Here is a 26,067-nt window from a genome sequence, read left to right as displayed (position 1 = left end):
TTTTGTTTGGTTCTCACTAGGTTCTGTTACCCAGCATCACTTGCAAACCTCAAACCTTGTAAAAACAACACACATTTTCCTCTCATTTCTGTGATGGAAAGTTCTGGAATCTGCGAGGATCAGTGAAATTTCACCCACCCTGCATTCCCTAAAGCCTACTGATAAAAATGATACCTCACTTGTGCGGGTAGGCCTAGTGCCCGCGACAGGAAATGATGTAAAATGCAACATGGACACACCACATCTTTACAGTGAAAACTGACCTTTTTTTTGCAAAGTCCCTAGCTGTAGATTTTTAACCTTAGCTCTGCCAACACCTAGGGAAACCTAGCAAACCTATACATTTTTTAAACCTAGTCACCCAGGGAAATTCAGGATGGGGTGATTTGTGTGGCTCTCACTAGGTTCTTGTGGTGTTGCTGTCATTTCTGGACTCAAGAACACCGCTGTATTCAGGATTCCAGAGGAGACAGTTAAGATCCATGCTCAACATATAGACGCATCTTGTCTACTCTGCATATTAAATACAAATATTATTACCTACCACTCATCTGGACCATCTCTCTTATTTCACTGGCGATGATTGGAGAAGAACTGTGGAGCCTGGAGTCCTGCTATCTGCAGATCAGATTGCTGTCTAACGGAGGTTGCTCTGTGGATGTCGGGCAGCATTCCGGATGGTGAATAAGTGTTTCCGGTAATATCCCATGAAAACCGCGTTCTCCAGGGTCACTTAGTGAGTGCTTGATCCATTTTTAAAGATTTCCCGACAATCGTCCTATTTTCAGTCTGCACATGCTCCGTCTTTGTTTGTTACCGGGAATAAGTTTTAAACCATGATATTTTCGATTTGGAGAATATTTAAGTGTACATTTAAAATAAAAATATATATATATTCTTCATTCATCAATTGAAAATAAGTAAGTCATAAAACACAAAGTTTTTCTTGACATTTTAAAATTGTTTACACTATTTTCAATGGAAGCATTTTCTGCTCCTGCACCTTTCTTGGCTTCACCTGGAGAACCTATTCTAGAGTAGAAAAGATGGAAAGAATGCTTTCAAGCCTATATTGAAGCAATTGGTGGTGAAGACTATACAGGTAAACGTAAATTAACTATATTAAAACATTGTTTAGGTGCAGTATAATGACATATTCTTAGCCATCTACCTCCTAGTAACAACAGAGTATCATCATCTGAAGATGACGTTGATGTTGATGAAGAGGCTATTAGGCAAATGGACAAACGGTACATAAAAAAAGGAAATGAAGTAGTCTCTCATTACAAATTTCTTAGCAGAGGACAATTGGTTAATGAATCCCTAGATTCTTTTGTGAATGATTTAAGGATTCTTGCGTCAAAGTGTAACTATTCAACATTTCATGATCTGATGTTTCGTGATCAAATGGTGCATAAAGTGGCAGATGTCAAGCTTCAAGGAAAAATGCTTGATACGAAAGACCTAACTTTGGATAAAGCTTTAGACATCGCTCATCGCTTTGAGGATATGAAGATTGGTTTAAAGGAACTTGCCGAGCAAAAGATATCTGAAGTTAATGCTGTTAAAAAAACTAACTATGAAGAAAATGCTTCTAACAAGATGAAATACAAAAGTCAACAGTATCAAGATAAAAAAGAATATATATGTTTTAAATGTGGCATTTCTGGTCATTTGGCAAATGACAGGAGGCGCCCAGCTGTGGGTCAAGTATGTAGGTATTGTAAGTTAAAAGGTAATTTTACAAAAATGTGCAGGAACAAGAATAAATACAGGAGTAAAGGTTTGGATCGCAAAGGTCAAAATGATGAAAGTATAAAAGAGGTTAAAAGTGATATTGATGATGATGATTTTCTTTCAGCGGTATATGAAGTCAATAGTAGTGACAAAGATGCTCCTTATTGTACCGTGGTCATTGTCGGAAAAGATGTAAATATCATGAACGATTCTGGTGCAAGACATCCAGAATGGATAAAGTAATTCCCAAATTTGAGTTTACCTCCTCCAGACATAAGATTAGTTGGGTATGGTAGGAAACCCATTGATGTTCTAGGATTTTTTATGACCACCATAAGTTTCAAAGGTAAAACCATTTCATCTAAAGTTTATGTAGAAAAAGATGGTTCTTGCCTTTTAGGTTGGCCTCAACAGAGAGATTTGATGATAACCTTAGATCCTAATCATCCTGATCAGGAACTTGGATATTCAGATTTGATTTCAAATGTTGAAACTGATCCTGCATCAGAATGGGAAAGGAGATTTCCCAGTGTTTTCTCTACTTCAAAATTGGGTCTTTTAAAAAATGTGTACATAAGATCATTCTTAAACAAGATGCTGTGCCCAGAGTTCATAAGGTTAGGGACGTCCCATTACATTTAAGACAAGCTGTAAAAAGACTGTGTGAATTGGATGTCATTGAAGAAATAGAATCTTCGGAGTGGTTATCTCTGGTAGTTGTCGCACATAAACCTAATGGTAAAGTAAGATTATGTGTAGACTTGAGAGATTTACATAACAGTGTATGGGTTGATAGACATCCATTGCCAAAGATTAATGAGATGTTCACGAAATTGAAAGGAGCATCCATATTTTCTACCCTGGATTTATCTAATGCGTACCACCAGATAGCACTACACGAAGATAGTAAACATCTCACTTCATTTATCACTTCAGAAGGGGCGTTCAGGTACAAAAGAATATCAGCATCCTCTGTTTTCCAGAGAGTAATGCATTATTTGTTTAAGGACATTGAAAATGTCCTATATTTTCAAGATGATATTTTGATTTTTGCATCCATTTCATCTGAACATACTAACATTCTACACAAGGTTTTGTGCATTTTGCAGGACAATGGGCTTACTCTTACAAAAGAAAAATGTAAATTTGGTGTGTCATCCATGGAGTATTTAGGTCATTCTATAAGCAAGCAGGGCATTTCTCCAAAACAAAATTTGATCAGGGCTATTGAATTAGCTCCTGATCCCGAGAATAAGGATTAACTCAGATCTTTTTTGGGACTTGCCGAATATTATGCGAAGTTTATTCCATTATTTTCTGATAAGACTGTGAACATGAAATATTTAATGAAATATTTTTTATCGTTTTTATGGGATGACAATTGTATAAAGGAATTCAAAGACTTGTAGAAGAGTATTGCATCTGTACCTGCTTTGTCAACTTTTGACACAGCATATAATTCAATTATCATAACCGATGCAAGTAATGTTGGCATTGGAGCCGTTTTGATGCAGAATCAGAAAGGTAAATTGGTCACTATTAGTTTTGCGTCTAGACCATTAAGAGGTGGGGAGTGTAAATACTCTACTTTGGAAAAAGAAACTCTTGCTTGTTGGTGGGGGATTGAATATTTTCGAAAATATGGTTATGGAACAGTTTTCAAAGTGAGGTCTGATCATCGACCCTTAGTTGATTCACTACTAAAGGATGCGGAAAAGCAACTTCAAGAATTGCAAGATGGCAATATAAATTACAAGACTTTCATTTCAGAGTAGAATATATTCCAGGGGTAAGGAATATTTTGGCTGATTGTCTATTGAGGTTGCCTGCACCTGGTGATAATATGATGGAGGAAGATAATGACTTGGAAAATGTTATTTCCATTTGTGAAGTGTCAAAAGGTTGTATTCAAGAGAAAGAATGGAAATTAGAATGTGACAAGGATACAACACTGAGGGATGTCATTACATATGTTAAATCCACATGGCCACGAAAAGCTGAAATGTCTGAGAATCTTCTTCCTTTCAATCAGATTGCCCATGAGTTATCTTTAAAAGAAGATGTCTTGTTAAGAGGTCTACAGTTAGTTGTACGCATCTTGTCTACTCTGCGTATTAAATGCAAATATTATTACCTACCACTCATCTGGACCATCTCTATTATTTCAGTTCTCTTACCCAGAAGCCCTTGCAAACCTCAAACTAAAACACATTTTCCTCACATTTCTCTTTTGGAAAGTTCTGGGATCTGCCTGGATCCACAAAATTCCACCCAGCCCACATTCCCCAAAGTATTCCTATAAAAATGATACCTCACTTGTGTGGGTAGGCCTAGTGCTCGTGACAGGAACTGGTGCAAAACACAACATGGACACACCACATTTTTACAGTGAAAACTGACTCTTTCTTGGCAAAGTGCCTAGCTGTAGATGTTGTATCCTAACTCTGCAGGCACCTAGGGAAACCTAGAAAACCTATACATTTTTTTAAATTGGACACCCAGGGGAGTGCAGTATGAGGTGACTTGTATGGCTCTCACCATGTTCTGTTACCTAGAATCCCTTACAAAGCTCAAACTTTGTAAAAAAAAAACCACATTATTCACAGATTTCTGTGATGAAAAGTTCTGGAATCTGCACGGTACAATGAAATTCCACCCACCCTGCATTCCCCAAAGTATTCTAATAGAAATGACACCTCACTTGTGTGGGTAGGGCTAGTGAGAGCAACAGGAAATGGTGCAAAACGCAACATAGAAACACCACATTTTTACTGTGAATACTGACCCATTTTTTGCAAAGTGCCTAGCTGTACATTTTGAACCCTAGCTCTGCCGACACTTAGGGAAACCTAGCAAACCTATATATTTTTTAAACCCAGACACCCAGGGGAATCCAGGATGGGGTGACTGTGTGGCTCTCACTAGCTTCTCTTACCTGGAATCCCTTGCAAACGTCAGTCTTTGTAAAGCAAACCACATTTTCCTCACATTTCTGTGATGGAAAGTTCTGGAATCTGCATAGATCCACATTCCACCCAGCCCATATTCCCCAATGACTTCCAATAAAAGGTATACCTCACCTGTGTAGGTAGGCCTATTGCCAGTAATAGGAAACAGCCCAAAACACAACTAGGACACACCCCATTTTTACAGTGAAAACTGAGCCTTTTTTTGCAAAGTGCCTAGCTGTAGATTTTGAACCCTAGCTCTAGGGAAACCTAGCAAACCTACACATTTTTGAGAACTAGACACCGAGGTGAATCCTCTTACTAGGTTCTGATACCCAGAATTGCTTGAAAACCCCTAAACTATGTAAAAACAAAAACACATTTAACTCTCATTTCTGTGATGTAAAGTTCTGGAATCTGCATGGATACACATTCCACCCAGCCCGTACTCCCCAATGTCTTCCAATAAAAAGTATACCTCACTTGTGTGGGTAGGCCCATTGCCTGCAACAGGAAACGTTCCAAAACGCAAATTGGACACACCACATTATTACAATGAAAACTGACCCATTCTTAGCAAAGTGCCTAGCTATAGACTTTGAACCCTAGCTCTGCAAGCACTTAGGTAAACCTAGAAAACCTGTATAATTTTGAATACTAGACAGGATGGAATGACTTGTGTGGCTCTCACTAGGTTTTCTTTCCCAGATTTCCTTGCAAACCTTCAACTGTGTCAAAGAAAACACATTTTTCTCACATTTATGAGATGGAACGCTCTGGAATCTGTGTGGATCCACAAAATCCCTACCACCCCGCATTCCCCAAAGTCTTCTGATAAAAATGTTATCTAACTTGTATGGGTGGGTCAAGTACTCGCGGCAGCCAGGTGCCCAAAACGTACTGTGGAGAGATCACAGTACCTATCACAAAATGATCTGCTTTTGCAAAGGGGGTCACACGAGTTTTGGTCCCGGACTTGGTGGCCATCTAAGTAAACTTACCAAACCTGCACATTTCTGAAAAGTAGATACCCAGGGGAGTCCAGGGAGGGATGACTTGCTTGGATCCCCCAATGTTTCCCTACCCAGAAACGCCTGCAAACCTCAAATTTAGCTAAACAAAATCACATGTTCCTCACTTTTCTGTGTGGAAATGTTGTGGAATAACCTTGCTGACACAAATTTCCTACCACGTGGCGTTCCCCCAGGTCTCTTGATAAAAATGGTACCTCACTTGTGTGGGGTAGCCATAGTGGCTGCAACAGTAAATGGCCCAAATCATACTGTGGAGACTTCAAAATTCCCTATAATAAAACTACCTGATTTTGCAGGAGAGGCCTGTTTTTTTGGTCCCCTGTTCGCGCCCATCTAGGGAAACCAATCAAGCCCACACATTGCTGAAAACAAGACACCCTGGGGAGTCTAGTGAGGTATGATGTGCTTGGATCGCCCAACGTTTTCCTACCCGGAATCCCCTGCAAAACTCAAATTATGCTGAAAAAAATAAAAAAAAATCTTGAATTTCTGTGTGGGAAAGTTGTGGGATCACCAGGCTGATATACATTTCCTACCACCTGGCCATATGGCTGTTGGCCATTCTGTGCAGGCAGCCAGTGTGCTTTTGCGACAGGCCTGTATTGTCTGTCTTCCCTTTCTTGTTGTTGTGGCCTGGCTATGTGACTGGTGGCCATTTCGTGAATGCAGTCAGTGTGCTTTTGCCGCAGGCCTGCATTGTCTCTCTCCCCTTTTTTTGTTGTTGGGGTGTGCTGTCCATGTGGCTGGTGGCCATTTTGTGAAGGCAGCCAGGGTGCTTCCGCATTAGGCCTGCAAACCTTCTTTGTGGTGTCCATGCCTTGCTGTAGATTTTTATGCATTTTTTTCTATTTTTTACCTAGCAAAAAAAGCATCACAGTTCACTGCATTTTCTAATACATTTGCAATAATATTGATTTGAATTGATTCATTATGTGGCCTAGTCTGCCAATTGGGTTACCAAGCAATAGGCCCGGAGGTACTCTTGGGAGCATGAAGCAAATGTTTCTGTGGTGTCTGTAAAATTTAGACATCATTTAGGGCATGGGTGGTATTGGATTAAATTGTAAAAGGTGTTTTGGCTGGGGTATCTCCCTTTTTTCACATGTGTTAATTAAATGCATTTGCTGGATTTGTGTGGTGTTATGTAACTTGCAAACCTTTTTTTAGCCCTGTGGTTTTTCATTTTTGCATTGTTGCATTAAAATTGTGTTGTTTAACATGCCTCCTTTGTCTGGCCATATGGGGCCTGCAGCAGCGGTGTCTGGGGAGGAAGGTGGGAGCAGCACCACTGCATCAGTGGACCCATCCCTTAAACCTAGGCCCGAGCCCAAGTCTGTTGCAGAGGCAGCCAGTCTAATCACGACAACACCGATGAGCAGTGATGTTGAAATTCACTTATCGTTATCGTAAAGTAGTAACCAATCAACGCAGGATACTCAGATAAGTGGACAACAACAGCCGCAATCACCGCCCAAAATAGTAGCTGTTCCTCCCAAAGTAGGGGCAGTTCAGGAGATAAGATCCATTGCATTCCAGATCCCTAGCAAGGAAAAGGAGAGTTAGTCCAATGAGTTCTTCTGCAAGTCCCCCTTCTGATGATCTAGATGCCAATTGGATGTCACTACCTCAGTCTGAGAGTGAGACACACCACGAGAGAAAGCTAGGGAAAAGGAAGGTTCCAGAAAGCCTTGGAATTATAGAAGTAGATGTCGAAGAGGAGGTTGATAATGAGCCAGTCATCATGGACATTAGTCCTGCCCCAGTGGAGACCGACGTTATTACCTCATCCCAAATTGCTGTGAGGGATGTGGCACAGATACCACCAACACAGATAACACGAACATCACCTGCAGCTTCCATATTTGCATTTGCAATGGCCTGGCAGTGACCTACATCCAGCAGAACCACCTCAGTAGATGTAGGTACTGCGGCTGCAGAGAGTCAAAATCTTCCACGCCCACCTTCCAGTTCATCCGCATTGCAAGTGGCACCTCCAGCAGCACCAGAAAATTCACCTCCCCAGTTTAGGACTTCTTTTCAGTTAGCAGTATGGAGGAGAATGTTGCTATATGCTGTTAGGTGTTAGTCGGAGTAAGCTTGGTTCAAACTATGGTACTGGAGGCCAAACAAGCCATCTGAAAAGACGCCACTTGGTGCACCTTAAAGGCCAAAATACTGCACCCATTGCTGTTGGTGGTGATGAAGAAGTAGAAGATACAATTGCGGTGGAAAGTGAACATTTTCTCTGGAACACAAAGTAGCCCTGCCCCCAGCAATGCAGTGGTACTGCTCACATCCTCATGAGCCTCAGCAACATCTTAGTGGCACAAGAGTAAGAGTCAGGCTGAGACACTAAGGCAAGAGAGTACTGCAATGAAAAAACGTGCGCGTTGAGCCTAACAACATCTGGCGCCAAGAAGTCACCTGCATCAGTGGCACCAGAAAAGAAAAAAATCCAGCCTACCATACCCAGCATGTTTAGGTCACAAGGGCAGTACGAACGCAACCACCTAACGTATGTTTGTAAATTGAGAAGCTGGCTAAAATGTTAGAGCTGGATCTTCTCCCGTTTTCTTTTGTGGAAGGGGTGGGTTTTCTTGAATTTGTGACAGCCATCTGCCCAAAATGGAAGGTCCTCTGTCGGTCCTATTTTGTCAGAGTTGATTTTCCAGCACTACATCATGAGGTGCTGGAATTGCTTGGACAAGCTTTGCAGCAGAGTGCTGTTCACACTATTCACTTGACAACAGACATGTGGACTAGTTGCCAAGCCACCGATTACATGTACGAAAATTCTGAACCCTGAAAACAGAGGCCTGAATTGGCACTAGGATATATCAGAGACCTATTCTATTCATCACTGCACAATGGATCTCTTTTGTGGGGGTTAGAGAAAAGGTATCTGCAGGTTTTGACACTGTTGAGATTTTTAATGCTACTCAGAAACATGCAACTGTAGCCATGTTTGTCATGGAGAAATCTCATACTGCTGCAAACATTTTGGAAGAGGTTAACGGCAAGGTCTTTGAATGGCTGCACCCAAGAGGGCTTCACATTGGTTTTGTTCCCACAGACAATGGCAGTAATATAGTTAGAGCCATGCCCAATGGTGCTATTTCAGGGCACTGTGTTTGGCGCACTGCATTAACATTGTTCAAGACTTCCTGAAAAAAGAGGACGGAGTCAGCAACTTACTGACCACCCACATAAGAATAGACACACATCTTTGCCTATTTTTTTAAAGCCCGGAAGCAGCTGAGGATCCTTCAACATGAGCATAGAGTGCCAGTTAAAGCACTCATCCAGGAGGTGCCAACACATTGGAATTCAAATTATTGCATGTTTGAACGTCTGTTTGAGCAGTACAGACCAATCAATGAATATGTCATTCAAAGAGAGGATGCTACTACTGTGAAAGGCATGACTGTTAAGATGGCCTGATGGGGCCTAGTTAAATGCCTGACAGAAATGCTACTTCCGTTCAAACTCTTCACACGTAAAGTCAGCAAGGAGGACTGTACTATAGGCCAGGCTATCCCATTGTTGCACATGATAGAGGAACAGCTAAAGGGGGTGTCTGCAATGTACGCAGGTGTGGACGAAAAAAAAGAAGCATATGAGTTGGTGGAGAGCTTAACCATTCGCTTATCTGAAAATACAAGGGTCCAACCGTTACATTTCTGCCACAATTCTGGATCCACGGTACAGAGCAGTACTGAACACTAACACATTGATTCCTTTTTTAGAAGTGGATGTTGCCAAGTTCAAAACTTGGATAGCTACAGAAGCAAGTCAATTAGAAAAAGAACGTCCGGCAAGTAAAGGCCCGCTACTCCAGGCCACAACAAGAACTGCAGGGCAACCGGCCTCAAGTTCAACTTCAGAGCCTGAGGGCAGTGCGGTTATTTCACAGCATCCAAAACCACCAAGAACAACATCAACAACAACAAGAACAGGAGCATCAGCCCCACCAGAATAGGAAGGGTTTTTACAGCAAGGGCTTGTTAGGTCCAGTGCTGCACCTAAGGCAAAAGAGGGTGAGCAAAGCTCCTGAGCATTGAGTGGATGGTCCAGGCCTATCTGGATGACCCAATAGAGGTCTACATGGAACAAAACCCATTGCTGTTATTGGTATTGGAAAAGGTGCAACTGGGCAGTGCTCAGCATGCTGGTGACAGGGCAGGAGCATGGCTCCCACCCTGTCATAGCAAACACTGCTTTGCTTCATTGGAGCGAGAGCAGAAAAAGAGCTCTGGCTTCAACAACGCAAAGAAGAGATGCTTTTGGGCAAAGGGAACTGCTTGTTAGCAGCTCCCCTTATCCAAAAGCAATGTCGGCTCCCGCAGGAGGTGGGGAGGTGGCAGGGACCTCGGGGGCAATAGGCCTCCCCCTGTGGCCCCTACATGAGGGGTGGCCCTGGGGGATAGGGTCCCGGGTCCAGAAGTGGCCTGGGAGGGGGGCCACTCAGCCCCCTCCATGTTCATTATTTAAAATAAATAAATAACCCCGGTCCCTGGGGGATGGGGTCCCGGGGCTAGAAGTTGCCACGGGGAAAGGGTCCACGTGGCCCTCCTCCTAGAATAAAAAAACTAGGCCAGGCCCCGGGGATGCGGTCCCTATGGGCCAGAAATGCCCAAGGGGACACGGCCCCCCCCTGGTAAAATAAAAAAACATAAAAACGAGGCCAGGCCAAGGCGGATGGGGTCCCCAGGGTCAATAGTGGCCCAGGGAAGGTTACAGTTTTTAAATAAAAACATTATCAGGTCCTGGTGTATGGGGTCCCCTGGGCCCAAATAATACGAAAAGAAGGAGGGCAACACAGCCCCCCTTCTAAAATTATTTAAAAAAGGAAAAGCCAGCATCTTGACGGAGGCCCCACACCCTCCCTGCACCACTCTGCAAAGGCGCCTCCTGGCTTGTTCTGAATTGGGGGACTATGTCCCCTTCAATACTAAGGGTCCTTGGGGGCCAACTAGACCACCAGATACCTCCAGTAATCCCCACACAAGGGGATTGCTGAGAGGTGGCCCAAAGTCAAGCCCCTTTTTACACCACTCTGCAAACACGTCTCTTGGCGCACTGCTGGTGGGGTGTTGAGGTCCTATTGTGTCCTGAGGACCTCAGGACTGTAGTGGACTTCATCTCCCGAGTAGGACTATGTTTTATGGAGTGTAATTGTGTTGTATGATAGTCTGTATTATGGAGTTGTAATCTCAGGTTTAGTTTTCCGTGAAAGCTAAATTATAAACTCAATCAGGCAAAACAAAATGAAGTGAAACACTGAGGAGTACTTCTGGACCTAGTCAGATGTATGAGCAGGGCCACTGGAATTATGTGACTGTTTGGCTGCACCAACTTCAGCACAATTATACATGTTCTGCATTTGCCACATAATCCATCATCTGCTGCATAATCTGCAGATGTGAACAAAAATTACCAAAAATGCAGCAACAAGTGTTACAGCGTGGTGGAAGGTCATGTGCAAACCTAGAATTGTCACCTGTTACTTATTGCTAAATGTGGGTATTAAATTGGTACTAATGGTGTGTAAACCACAATTGCTTCTTTATGTGACTCTCTAGCCTCGTTCTGCATTTCTGGTGCTTCTTTTTGCACATTTTTTCTTCTTTTTCTGCACTTCTTTTGCCTTATACTACTCATCTCCTGTACTTTCTGCACCTCTCTTGATTCTTTCTATATCTCTGTTACCTCTTTCTGCACCTCACTTGCTTCTTTCTGTACCCCTCTTGCATCTTTCTGCACACTTCTTACCTCTTTCTGTACCTCTTTTGCATCTTTCTCTACCCCTGTTCCCTCTTTCTGCACATTTCCTGCCTGTTTCTGTACCTCTCTTGCCTGCTTCTGCACTTCTCTTGCCCCTTTCTGCACCTCTGTTGCTTCTTTCTGCACTTTCCTTGCTTTTTACTGCAGCTCTGTTGCTTATTTCTTCACCCTTCTTCCCTTTTATGCATCCCTCTTGCCTCTTTCTGCAGTTCTCTTGTCATTTTCTGCACTCTTCTTGCCTCTTTCTGCACCTCTTGCTTCTTTCTGCACTTCTCTTGCTTCGTTTTACACCTCTGTTGCTTCTCTCAGCAATTCTCTTGCCTCTTTCTGTACTTCTCGTGCTTGTTTCTGCACCTCTCTTGCGTCTTTCTGCATCTCTCTTGCCTCTTTATGTACCTCTGTTGCTTCTTTCTGTATCTGTCTTGCCTCTTTGTGCAACTCTTCTAACTTTTTCGGTACCCCTCTTGCCTCTTTTTGCACCTCTGTTGGTTCTTTCTGTACTTCTCTTGTTTCTTTCTATACCTCTTTTGCTTCTTTCAGCAATTCTCTCGCCTTTTTATGTACTTCCTTTGCTTGTTTCTGCAGTTCTCTTGCAACTTTCTGCACCTCTGTTGCCTCTTTCTGCACCTCACTTGCATCTTTCTGCACCCCTCTTGCCTCTTTCTGCACCCCTCGCCGCTCTTTCTGCACCTCTCCTGCCTCTTTCTGTATCTCTGTTCCCTCTTTCTGTACCTTTCCTGCCTCTTTCTGCACATCTCTTGCCTCTTTCTGTATCTCTTTTGCTTTTTTCTGCACTTGTCTTGCCTCTCTCTACACCCTTTTTGCCTCATCAGCACCTCTGTTGCTTCATTCTGCACTTCTATTCCTTCTTTCTGCACCCCTCCTGCCTCCTTCTGTATCCCTCTTCCCTCTTTGTGCACCTCTCCTATCTCTTTCTGCACCCCTCTTGCCTCTTTGTGCACCTCTTTTGCTTCTTCCTCCACTTCTCTCTCCTCTTTCTTAACCTCTCTTAAATCTTTCTGCACTTCTGTTGCTTCTTTCTGCGCTTCTATTGCCTCTTTCTGCACCTCTCTGGCTTCTTTTTCCACCCATGTTGCATCTTTCTGCACCTCTGTTGCCTCTTTTTGTACTTCACTTGCATCTTTCTGCACCCCTCTTGCCTCTTTCGGCACCCCTAGCCCCTCCCTATCTGCACCTATCTTGCCTCTTTCTGTACCTCTGTTGCTTCTTTCTGTAACTGTCTTGCCTCTTTGTGCACCTCTCCTACCTTTTTCTGCAGCCCTCTTACTTCTTTTTGCACCTCTGTTGGTTCTTTCTGCACCGCTATTGCTTCTTTCTGCACCTCACTTTCGTCTTTCTGTACTGCTCTTGCTTTATTCTACACCTCTTTTGCTTCTTTCATCAATTCTATTGCCTCTTTCTGCACTTCCCTTGCTTGTTTCTGCACCTCTCTTGCATTTTTCTGCACATCGGTTGCCTCTTTCTGTACCTCAAATGCATCCTTCTGCACCACTCTTGCCTCTTCATGTACCCCTTGCCCTTCTTTCTGCACCTCTCTTGCCTCTTTCTGTACGCCTGTTCCCTGTTTCTGCACCTTTCTTGCCTGTTGCTGCACCTCTCTTGCCTCTTTCTGTACCTCTTTTGCTTCTTTCTGCACTTGTCTTGCCTCTTTCTACACCCTCGGTGCCTCTTTCAGCACCTCTGTTGCTTCTTTCTGCACTTCTATTCCTTCTTTCTGCACCCCTCCTGCCTCTTTCTGTATCCCTCTTGCCTCTTTGTGCATCTCTCCCACCTCCTTCTGCACCCCTCTTGCCTCTTTGTGCACCTCGTTTGCTTCTTCATGCACTTCTCTCTCCTCTTTCTGCACCCCTCTTCAATCTTTCTGCTCCTCTGGTGCTATTTTCTGCACTTCTTTTGCCTCTTTCTGCACCTCTCTTGCTTCTTTCTGCACCCCTGTTACTTCTTTCTGAACCTCTATTGCCTTTTTCTGCACCTCACTTGCATCTTTCTGCACCCCTCTTGCCTCTTTCAGGACCCCTCACCCCTCTTTCTGTACCTCTCTTGCCTCTTTCTGTTCTCCTGTTCCCTCTTTCTGCTCCTTTTCTGCATGTTTCTGCACCTCTCTTGCCACTTTCTATACCTCCTTTGCTTCTTTTTGCACTTCTATTCCTTTTTTCTGCACCCCTCCTGCCTCTTTGTGAACCTCTTTTGCTTCTTCCTTCACTTCTTTCTCCTCTTTCTGCACCCCTCTTGACTATTTTTGCACCTCTGTTGGTTCTTTCTGCACTGTGTTTGCTTCTTTCTGCACCTCTTTTGCAAATGTCTGCATCCCTCATGCCTCTTTATGCATCCCTTCCCTATTTCTCACACTCTGTTGCTTCGTTCTGCACTTCTCTTGCTTCTTTATGCACTGCTCTTGATTCTTTCTGCACCTTTCTTGTAAATCTCTGTATCTCTCTTACCTCTTTCTGCACCCCAGTTCCCTCTTTCTGTGCCTTTCTTGCCTGTTTCTGCACCTCTATTGACTCTTTCAGCACCTCTGTTGTTTCTTTCTGTACTCCTCCTGCCTCTTTCTGCACCCCTCTTGATTCTTTAAACATCTCTGTTGTTTATTTCTGCACTTCTCATGCTTTTTTGCACCCTTCTTCCCTCTTTCTGTACCCCTTTTGCCTCTTTCTGCACCTCTCCTGCTTCTTTCTGTACCACTTTTGCTTCTTTCTGCGCCCTTCATGCCTCTTTGTGCACCTCTTTTGCTTCTTTCTGTACTTCTCTCTCCTCTTTCTGGACCCCTCTTCCATCTTTCTGTACCTCTGTTGCTTCTTTCTATACTTCATTTGCCTTTTTTTGTACCTTTCTTGATTCTTCTGATTCTTCTTGCACCCCTGATGTCTTTTATGGAACCCCTGTAGTCACTTTCTGCACTTGTCTTCCCTTTACTGCATCCCACTTGTCCATGTCTGCTATTCTCTTGCCATTTCCTGCACCTCTCTTGCCTCTTTCTGTACCTCACTTGCCTCTTTTTGCACTTCTCTTGCTTCTTTTCACACCTCCGTTGCTTCTTTCAGCAATCGTCTTGCCTCTTTCTGCACTTCTCTTGCTTCTTTCTATGCATCTTTCTGCACTCCTATTGTCCCTTTCTGTCCCTTACTTGCTTCTTCCTGCACCACTCTTGCCTCTTTCTACACCCTTCTTTCCTCTTGCTGTACCTCTCTGGCCTCTTTCTGCATCCCTGTTCCCTCTTTTTGTACCTTTCCTGCATGTTTCTGTACTTATCTCAACTCTTTCTCTACCTTGGTTGCTTCTTTCTGCACTTTCTTGACTCTTTCTGCACCCTTTATACCTCTTTCAGCATCTTTGTGGCATCTTTCTGCACTTTATTTCTTTCTTTCTGAACCCCTCCTGCCTCTTTCTGTACCCTTCTTGCCTCTTTGTTCACCTCTACTACCCTTTTCTGCACCCCTCTTGCCGCTTTTTGCACCTCTGTTGGTTTCTTTTCCACTGCTCTTGCTCCTTTCTGCACCTCACTTGACGCTTTCTGCAGTTTTCTTTCTTCTTTCTACAATTCTGTTGCTTCTTTCAGGAATTTGCTTGCCTCTTTCTGCACTTCCCTTGCTTGTTTCTGTACGTCTCTTGCGTCTTTCTGCACATCTGTTGCCTTTTCCTGCACCTCACTTGCTTCTTTTTGCATCCCTCTTGCCTCTTTCTGCACCACACTACCCTCTTTCTTTATCTCTCTTGCTTCTTTTGGTACCGCCGTTCCTTCTTTCGGCACCTCTCCTGCCTGTTTGTGTACCTCTTGTGCCTCTTTCAGTATCTCTTGCTTCTTTCTGCAACCTTTGCACCTCTTTCTGCACCTATCTTGCTTCTTTCTATACTTCTCTTGTTTCTTTCTGTACCCTTCATCCATTTACTGCATCCCTCTTGCCTCTTTCTGCTATTTTCTTGCCATTGTCTGCACCTCTCTTGCTTGTTTCTAAACATCACTTGCCTCTTTCTGCACTTCTCTTGCTTCTTTTCAAACTTCTGTTGCTTCTTTCAGCAATCTTCTTGCCTCTTTCTGCACTTCTCTTGCTTGTGTCTGCACCTCTCTTTTATCTTTCTACACCTTTCTTGCCTCTTTCTGCACCTCACTTGCTTCTTTCTGCACCCATATTGCCTCTTTCTGCATGCTTCTTTTCTCCTTCTGCACTTCTCTTGCCTCTTGCTGCACCTCTTTGCTTCTTTTTGCACTTCTCTTGGTTTTTCTGCACCCTTCGCACCTCTTTCAGCACCTCTGTTTCTTCATTCTGCACTTCTCTTCCTTCTTTTTATATCCCTCCTGACTCTTTCTGTACCTGTCTTGCCTCTTTGTGCACCTCTCCTACCTTTTTCTGCACTTCTCTTGCCTCTTTTTTCACCTCTGCTGGTTCTTTCTGTGCTGTTCTTACTTATTTCTGCCCTCACTTGCCTCTTTCTGCACTTCTCTTGCTTCTTTGTTTACCTCTGTTGCTTCTTTCAGCAATTGTCTTGCCTCGTTCTGCACTTCTTTTCCTTCTTTCTCTACCCCTCCTGCCTCTTTCTGCACCTCCCTTGCTCTTTTGTGCACCTCTCCAACCTCTTTGTGCACCCCCTTGCCTCTTATTGTGGTTTATGCACTTCTCTTGCTAATTTCTGCACCTCTCTTGCCTCTTTTGATGCCCCTGTTCCTTCGTTCTGTACCTTTCTGGCCTGTTTCTGCACCTCTCTTGCCTCTTTCAATCTCTCTGTTGCTTCTTTCTACACTTGTCTTGCCTCATTTTGCACCCTTCGTACCTCTTTCAGCACCTCTGTTGCTTCTTTCTGCACTTCTCTCCCTTTTTGTCTGCACCCTCCTGTCTCTTTCTGTACCCCTCTTGTCTCTTTTTGCACCTCTGTTGGTTCTCTCTGCAATGCTTTTGCTTATTTCTGCTCCTCTTTGCAAATATATGCATCCCTCATGCCTCTTTCTGGACCCTTTTTTCCTATCCCGCCACCTTTCTTGCTTCTTTTGGCACTGCTCTTGCTTCTTTCTGTACCACTCTTGCAAATTTCAATATCTCTCTTACCTCTTTTTGCACCAGTTCTCTATTTCTGTACCTTTGTTTCTGCCACTGTCTTGCCTTTTTTGGCACCTTTGTTGCTTCTTTCTGCACTTCCCTTGCCTTTTTCTGCACCCTTCTTGACTCTAAGCACCTCTGTTACTTCTTGCTGCACTTCTCTTGCTTTTTTCTGCACTTTTCTTTGCTCTTTCTGTACCCCTTTGGCTCCTTTGTCCACCTCTCCTACCTCTTTTGGCAGCCCTCGTTTCGGCACCCCTTGTGCCTCTTTTTGCGCCTCTGTTGGTTCTTTCTACACCTCTGTTGCCACTTTCTGTACCCATTTACCCTCTTTCTGCACCTCTCTTGCCTCTTTCGGTACCCCTGTTCCCTCTTTCTGCACCTTTCCTGCCTGTTTCTGCATCTCTCTTGCCTCTTTCATTCTCTCTGTTGCTTCTTTCTGCACTTGTCTTGCCTCATTCTGAACCCTTTGTGCCTCTTTCAGCACCTCTGTTGCTTCTTTCTGCACTTCTCTCCCTTTTTGTCTGTACCCCTCCTGCCCCTTTCTGTGCCCCTCCTGCCTCTTTTTGCACCTCTGTTGGTTCTTTCTGCACTGCTTTTGCTTTTTTCTGCACCTCTTTTGCAAATTTCTGCATCCCTCATGCCTATTTCTGCACACCTTTTCTCTATCTCTCCACTCTCTTGCTTCTTTTTGCACACTCTTGCTTCTTTCTGTACCTCTCTTGCAAACGTTTATATCTCTTTTACCTCTTTTTACCCATGTTCTCTCTTTCTGTACCTTTCTTGCCTGTTTCTGTCCCTCTCTTGCCTTTTTGACAACTCTGTTGATTTGTTCTGCACTTCTCTTGCCTCTTTCTGAACCCCTCTTGTCTCTCTGGTGCTTCCTTCTGCACTTTTTGTGCCTCTTTCCGCACTTAACTTGTTTTTGTCTGCACCCCTCTTCCCTTTTCTGTATCGCTCTTGCTCATTTGGGCACCTCTCCTACCTCTTTCTCATCCCTGTTGCCTCTTTTTGCACCTCTTTTGGTTCTTTCTACACCTCTGTTGCCACGTTCTGCAACCCTCTACCCTCTTTCTATACCTCTCTTGCCCCTTTCGGTACCCCTGTTCCCCTTTCTGTACCTTTCCTGCCAGTTTCTGTACCTCTCTTTCCTCTTTCAATATCTCTGTTGCTTCTTTCTGCACTTGTCTTGCTTCTTTCTGCACCCTTGTTGCCTCTTTCAGCACCTCTGTTGCTTCGTTATGCAGAGCTCTTGCCTTTTGCTATACCTCTCTTGCAAATTTCTGTATCCTTCTTACCTCTTCCTACACCCTTGTTCCTTCTTTCTGTACCTATCTTGCCTCTTTCTTTACCTCTCTTGCCACTTTCGCCACCTCTGTTGTTTCTTTCTGCAGTTCTCTTGCCTTTTTCTGCATCCCTCTTGACTCTTTAAGCACCTCTGTCACATCTTGCTACACTTCTCTTGCTTCTTTCTGTGCTGCTCTTGCAAATTTCTGCATCCCTCATGCCTCTTTCTGACCCCTCTTCCCTATTTCTCCACCTCTCTTTCTTTACTTCTCTTGCTTCGTTATGCACTGCTCTTGCCTATTTCTGTACCTCTCATCCAAATTTTTGTGTTTCTCTTACCTCTTTCTGGATCCTGTACCATCTTTCTGTACCTTTATTGCCTGTTTCTGCACCTCTCTTACCTCTTTCAGCACCTGTTGCTACTTTCTGTGCTTCTCTTGCCTCTTTCTGTACCCCTCTTGACTCTTTAAGCACCTCTGTCCCTTCTTTTTGCACTTCTCTTGCTGCTTTCAGTTCTCTACATTCTTTCTGTATCCCATTCCCTCTTCCTGTACCCCTTTTGCATTTGTGCACCTCTCCTGGCTCATTCTGCACCCCTTTTGCCTCTTTCTGTCTCCCTCATGACTCTTTGTGCACCTCTTTTGCTTCTTTCTGCACTTCTCCCTCCTCTTTCTCCTCTTCCATCTTTCTGCACCTCTGCTGCTTCTTTATGCACTTCTATTGCCTCTTTCTGTAACTTGCTTGCTTCTTTTGCTTCTTTCTGTACCTCTGAAGTCTTTTTCTGAACCCCTGCAGTCTCTTTCTGCACTTGTCTTCCCTCTTTCCGCAGCTCTCTTGCTTCTTTCTGCACTTCTCTTGCTTCTTTCTTCACCTCTCTTGCTTATTCCTGTACCCTTCCTCCCTTTACTGCATCTCTCTTGCCTCTTTCTGCTATTCTCTTGTCATTTTCTGTACCTCTCTTGCCTCTTTCTGCACCTCACTTGCCTCTTGCTGTACTTCTCTTGCTTATTTCCACACCACTGTTGCTTCTTTCAGCAATTGTCTTGCCTTTTTCTACACTTCTTTTGCTTCTTTCTGCTCCTCTTGCATCTTTCTGCACCTTTATTGTCTCTTTCTGTACCTCACATGCTTACTTTGCACCACTCTTGCTTCTTTCTGCACCCTTCTTTCTTCTTACTGCACCTCTCTGGCCTCTTTCTGCATCCCTGTTCCCTCTTTCTGTACCTTTCCTGACTTTTTCCTTCCCTCTCACCTCTTTCTGTACCTCTGTTGTTTCTTTCCGCACTTCTCTTGCCTCCTTATGCACCCTTCATGCCTCTTGCAGCACCTCTGTGGCGTCTTTCTGCACTTCTCTTCCTTCTTTCTGCACCCCTCCTGCCTCTTTCTGTACCCCTCTTGCCTCTTTGTTCACCTCTGATACGCCTTTCTGCACCTGCCTTGTTTCTTTCTGCACTTCTCTTGCTTGTTTCTGTACCTCTCTTGTGTCTTTCTGCACCTCGGAGGCAGCTTTCTGCACCTCACTTGCTTCTTTCTGCAACACACTTGTCTCTTTAAGCACCACCCTCCCCTCTTTTTCCACCTCTCTTGCCTCTTGTGGCACCCTTTTCCCTTTTTCTGCACCTTTCCTGCTTGTATCTGCACCTCTCTGGCCTCTTTTAGCATGTCTGTTGCTTCTTTCTGCAGCCTTTGCACCTCTATCTGCACCTCTCTGGCTACTTTCTACACTTTTATTGCTTCTTTCTGCACCTTTCTTACTTCCTTCTGCACCATTCTTTCCTTTACTGCATCCCTCTTGCCTCTTTCAGCTATTCTCTTGTCATTGTCAGCACCTCACTTGACTCTTTCTGCACTTCTCTTGCTTCTTTCCACACCTCTGTTGCTTCTTTTAGCAATTGTCTTGCCTCTTTCTGGACTTCTTTTGCTTTTTTCTGTACCTCTCTTACATCTTGCTGCACATCTGTTGCCTCTTTCTGCACCTTACTTACTTCTTTCTGCACTTCTCTTGCCTCATTCTGCACCCCTCTTTTTTCCTTCTGTACCTCTGTTGTTTTTTTCGGCAAAAGTCTTGCTTTATTCTGCACTTCTCTTCCTTCTTTCTGTACACCTCCTGCCTCTTTCAGTACCTCCTTGCTCTTTGTGCACCTCTCCTATCTCTTTCTGCACCCCTCGTGCCTCTTTGGGCACTCCTGTTGCTTCTTTCTGCACCCCTCTTGTCTCTTCGTGTACCTCTCTTGCCTCTTTCTGTACCTCTCTTGCTTCTTTCTGCACTTCACTTGCTCTTTCTGCACCCTTCACGCATCTTACAGCACCTCTGTTGCTTCTTTCTGCACCCCTCCTGCCTCTTTCTGTACCTGTCTTGCCTCTTTGTGCACCTCTCCTACCTTTTTTATTCTTGCCTCTTTTTGCACCTCTGTTGGTTCTTTCTGCACCGCACTTGATTCTTTCTGGACCTCGCTTGCTTCTTTCTGCACTTTTCTTGTTTCTTTCTGCACCTATGTTGCCACTTTCTGCACCCCTCTCTCCTCTTTCTGCAGCTCTCCTTCCTCTTTTGGTACAGCTGTTCCCTCTTTCTGCACCTTTCTTGCCTGTTTCTGCACCTCTCTTGCCTCTTTCAGTCTCTCTGTTGCTTCTCTCTGCACTTGTCTTGCCTCTTTCTGCACCATTCATGCCTCTTTCAGCACCTCTGTTGCTTCTTTCTGCACTTCTCTTCCTTTTTTCTGTACCCCTCCTGCCTCTTTCTGTACCCCTCTTGCCTCTTTTTGCACCTCTGTTGGTTCTTTCTGCACTGCTTTTGCTTCTTTCTGCACCTCTTTTGGAAATTTCTGTACCCCTCATCCCTCTTTCTGCACCCCTCTTCCCTTTTTCTCTATATCTCTTACTTCTTTCTGCACTGATCTAGCTTCTTTCTGTAGCCTTCTTGCAAACTTCTGTATCTCTCTTACCTCTTTATGCATCCCTGTTCCCTCTTTCTCTACCTTTCTTGTTTGTTTCTTTAAATCTCTTGCCTCTTTTGGCACATCTGTTGCTACTTTCTGCACTTCTCTTGCCTCTTTCTGCACCCCTCTTGACTCTTTAAGCACCTCTGTCACTTCTTTCTGCACTTCTCTCGGTTCTTTCTGCACTTCCATTGCTTCTTTCTGTACCCCTCTTTCTTCTTTCTATAACCTTTTTGCCTCTTTCTGCACCCCTTGTGTCTATTTTTGCACATCTTTTGCTTCTGTCAGCACTTTTCTCTTTCTGCACCCCTCTTCTATCTTTCTGCACCTCTGTTGCTTCTATCTGCACTACTATTGCCTCTTTCTGCACCTCTCTTGTTTCCTTCTGCACGCCTGATGTCTTTTTCTGCACCCCTGTAGTCTTTTTCTGCACTTGTCTTCCCTCTTTCTGTACCTCTCTTGCTTCTTTCGGCACTTGTCTTCCCTATTTCTGCACATCTCTTGCTTCTTTCTACATCCTTCTTCCCTTTACTGCACCCCTCCTACCTTTTTGTGCACTTCTCTTGCCTCATTTTGAACCTCTGCTGGTTCTTTCTGTACTGCTCTTGCTTCTTTTCTGTACCTCACTTGCTTCTTTCTGTACTTTTCTTGCTTCTTTCTATACCTCCGTTTCTTCTTTCAGCAATTCTTTTGCCTCTATCTGCACTTCTCCTGCTTGTTTCTACACTTCTCTTGCGTATTTCTGCATACCTGTTCTCACTTTCTAAACCCCTCTCCTCTCTTTCTATACCTCTCTTGTCTCTTTCGGTACTCCTGTTCCCTCTTTCTGCACCTTTCCTGCCTGTTTCTGCACCTATCTTGCCTCTTTCAGTATCTCTGTTGCTTCATTCTGCACCCATTGTGCCTCTTTCAGCACCTCTGTTGCTTCTTTCTGCACTCCTCCTCCTTCTTTCTATACCCCTCCTGCCTCTTTCTGTATCCCTCTTGCCACTTTGTGTACCTCTGCTATATCTTTCTGCACCCCTCTTGCCTCTTTTTGCACCTCTGTTGGTTTTTTCTGCACCGCTTTTGCTTCTTTCTGCACCTCACTTGCTTTTTTTTGCACTTTTAGTGTTTCTTTCTATACCTCTATTTCTTCTTTCAGAAATTCTCTCAGCTCGTTATGCACTTCTTTTGCTTGTTTCTAAACTACTCTTGCGTCTTTCTGCACCCCGTTGCTACTTTCTGTACCCTTTTCCTCTCTTTCTGCACCTTTCGTGCCTGTTTCTGCACCTATCTTGCCTCTTTCAGTGTGTCTATTAATTCTTTCTGCACCCTTTGCGACTCTTTGAGCAGCTGTTGCTTCTTTCTGCACTCCCCCTCCTTCTTTCTGCATCCCTCCTGCCTCTTTCTGTATCCCTCTAGCACCTCTCCTATATCTTTCTGCACCCATGTTGCCTCTTTTTGCTCCTCTGTTGCTTCTTTCTTTACTTCTCTTGCTTCTTTCTGCACTGCTCTTGCTTCTTTCTGTTCCTCTCTTGCAAACTTCTGTATCTCTCTTACCTCTTTCTGTACCATTGTTCCCTCTTTCTGTACCTTTCTTGCCTATTTCTGCACCTCTCTTGCCAATGTTGGCGCCTCTGTTGCTTCTTTCTGCACGTCTCTTGCCTCTTTCTACACCCCTCTTGACTTTTTGAGCACCTCTCTCACTTCTTTCTAGACTTCTCTTGCTTCTTTCTGCTTTTCTCTTGTTTCTCTCTGCACCCCTTCTTCCCTCTTTCTGTACACCTTTTGCCTCTTTGTGTACCTCCTGCCTCTTTCTGTACCCCTTTTGCCTCTTTCTGCTCCCCTAGTGGATCTTTCTGCACCTCTTTTGCTTCTTTCTGCACTTCTCTTTCGTTTTTCTGCACTACTCTTCCATCTTTCTGTACCTCTATTGATTTCCTCTTTCTGCTCCTCTCTTGCTTATTTCTGCACCTCTGATATCTTTTTCTGCACCCATGTAGTTTCTTTTTTGCACTTGTCTTTCCTCTTTCTGCACCATTCATGCCTTTTTCAGCACCTCTCTGCCTCTTTTTGTACCCCTCTTGCCTATTTTTGCACCTCTGTTGGTTCTTTTTGCACTGCTTTTGCCTCTTTCTGCACCTCTTTTGCAAATTTCTGAACCCCTCATGCCTTTTTCTGCACCCTTCTTCCCTATTTCTCCATATCTTTTTCTTCTTTCTGCACTGCTCTAGCTTCTTTCTGTTCCTTTCTTGCTAACTTCTGTATCTTTCTTACCTCTTTCGGCATCCCTGTTCCCTCTTTCTGTACCTCTCTTGCCTCTTTTGGCACATCTCTTGCTACTTTCTGCACTTCTCTTGCCTCTTTCTGCACCCGAATGACTTTTTAGGCACCTTTGTGGCTTCTTTCGGCACTTCTTTCGGTTCTTTCTGCACTTCTCTTGCTTCTTTCTGCACCTCTGATATCTTTTTCTGCACTCCAGTAGTTTCTTTTTGCACTTGTCTTTCCGCTTTCTGCACCATTCATGCCTTTTTCAGTACCCCTCTGCCTCTTTTTGTACCCCTCTTGCCTATTTTTGCACCTCTGTTGGTTCTTTTTGCACTGCTTTTGCCTCTTTCTGCACCTCTTTTGCAAATTTCTGAACCCCTCATGCCTTTTTCTGCACCCTTCTTCCCTATTTCTCCATATCTTTTTCTTCTTTCTGCACTGCTCTAGCTTCTTTCTGTTCCTTTCTTGCTAACTTCTGTATCTTTCTTACCTCTTTCTGCATCCCTGTTCCCTCTTTCTGTACCTTTCTTGCTTGTTTCTTTACCTCTCTTGCCTCTTTTGGCACATCTCTTGCTACTTTCTGCACTTCTCTTGCCTCTTTCTGCACCCCTCTTGACATTTTAGGCACCTTTGTGGCTTCTTTCGGCACTTCTTTCGGTTCTTTCTGCACTTCTCTCGCTTCTTTCTGCACCTCTGATATCTTTTTCTGCACTCCAGTAGTTTCTTTTTGCACTTGTCTTTCCGCTTTCTGCACCATTCATGCCTTTTTCAGTACCCCTCTGCCTCTTTTTGTACCCCTCTTGCCTCTTTTTGGACCTCTGTTAGTTCTTTCTGCACTGCTTTTGCAACTTTCTGCACCCCTTTTTCAGCACCTGATGCTTCTTTCTGCACTCCTCCTCCTTCTTTCTGCATCCCTCCTGTCTCTTTCTGTATCCCTCGTGCCTCTTTGTGCACCTCTCCTATATCTTTCTGCACCCATTTTGCTTCTTTTTGCACCTCTGTTGCTTCTTTCTGCACTGCTTTTGCTTTTTCTCTACCTCTTTTGCATATTTCTACATCCTTCATGCCTCTTTCTACACCCCTCTTCCCTATTTCTCCACCTCTCTTGCTTCTTTCTTTACTTCTCTTGCGTTTTTCTGCACTGCTCTTGCTTCTTTCTGTACCTCTCTTGTAAATTTCTGTATCTCTCTTACCTCTTTCTGCACCCTTGTTCCCTCTTTCTGTACCTTTCTTACCTGTTTCTGCGCCCCTATTGCGTATTTATTTTGGCACCTCTGTTGCTTCTTATTGCACTTCTCTTGCCTCTTTCTACACCCCTCCTGACTCTTTAAGCACCCCTCTCACTTCTTTCTAGACTTTTCTTGTTTCTTTCTACACTTCCCTTTCTTCTTTCTGCAACCCTCTTCCCTCTTTCTGTACCCCTTTTGCCTCCTTGTGCACCTCCCCAGCCTCTTTCTGTACCCCTTTTGCCTCTTTCTGCTCCTCTTGTGCATCTTTGTGCACCTCTTTTGCTTCTTTCTGCACTTCTCTTTTCTTTTTCTGCACCACTCTTCCATCTTTCTGCACCTCTGTTGCTTCTTTCTGCTTCTCTCTTGCTTCTTTCTGCAGCGCTGATATCTTTTTTTGCACCCCTGTAGTTTCTTTGTGCATTTGTCTTTCTTCTTTCTGTACCTCTCTTGCTTCTTTCTACACTTCTCTTGCTTCTTTCTGCTCCGTTCTTACCTTTACTACATCCCTCTAACCCCTTTCTGCTAATTTTTTGCCATGCTCCTCACCTCTCTTAACTCTTTTGGCATCTCACTTGCCGTCTTCTGCAATTCTCTTGCTTCTTTCCATACCTCTGTTAATTCTTTCAGCAATTGTCTTGCCTCTTTTTGCACTACTCTTGCTTGTTTCTGTACCCCTCTTGCATCTTTCTGCATCTCTGTTGCCTCTTTCTGCACCTCACTTGCTTGTTTCTGCACCCCTCTTGCATCTTTCTGCACCTCACTTGCTTCTTTCTACACCCCTCTTGCCCCTTTTTGCACTCCTCTTTTCTCCTGCTGCAACTCTCTTGCCTCTTTCTGTACCTCGGTTGCTTCTTTTTGTACTTCTCTTGCTTTTTCCGGACCCTTTGCACCTCTTTCAGCACCTCTGTTGCTTCTTTCTGCACTTCTCTCCCTTCTTTCTCCATCCCTCATGTGTCTTTCTGTACCTGTCTTTTCCCTTTGTGCACGTCTCCTACCTTTTCTGCACTCCTCTTGCTTCTTTTTGATCATCTGTGGGTTCTTTCTTTACTGGTCTTGCTTCTTTCTTCTCCTTACTTGCCTCTTTCTCCACTTCTCTTGCTTCTTTCTTCACCTCTGTTGCTTTTTTCAGCAATTCTCTTGCCTCTTTCTGCACTTCTCTTCCTTCTTTCTGTACCTCTCCTGCCTCTTCCTGTACCTCCTTTGCTCCTTTGTTCCCCTCTCCTACCTCTTTCTGCACCCTTCTTGCCGCTTTTTGCACCTCTGTTTGTTCTTTCTTTACTGCTCTTGCTTCTTTCTGTATCTCACTTGATTCTTTCTGCACATTTCTTGCTTCTTTCTCCACCTCCATTGCTTCTTTCAGCAATTCTCTTGCTTCTTTCTGCATTTCTCTTGCTTCTTTCTGCAACCCTCTTTCTGTACCCATTTTACTTCTTGTTGTACCCCTTGCGCCTCTTTTACAACTCTTTTGCTTGGTTCTGCACTTTACTCTACTCTTTCTGTACCCCTCTTCCATCTTTCTGCTCCTCTGTTCCTTCTTTCTGCACTTCTATTTCCTCTTTCTGCACCTCTCATGCTTTTTTCTACACCCCTGATGTCTTTTTCTGTACTCCTGTAGGCTCTTTCTGTACGTCTTCCCTCTTTCTGTACCTCTCTTGCTTCTTTCTACACTTCTCTTGCTTCTTTTGTAGCCTTCTTTCCTTTACTGCATCCACCTTATCTCTTTCTGATATTCTCTTGCAATATTCTGCACCTCTCTTAACTCTTTCTGCACCTCACTTTCATTTTTCTGCACTTCTCTTGCTTCTTTC

Source organism: Lissotriton helveticus, chromosome 3_1 (assembly GCF_964261635.1).
Source record: "Lissotriton helveticus chromosome 3_1, aLisHel1.1, whole genome shotgun sequence".
Lineage (NCBI taxonomy): Eukaryota > Metazoa > Chordata > Amphibia > Caudata > Salamandridae > Lissotriton > Lissotriton helveticus.
The sequence above is the reverse complement of the archived record's forward strand: the minus strand, read 5'-3'. Positions refer to the sequence as shown.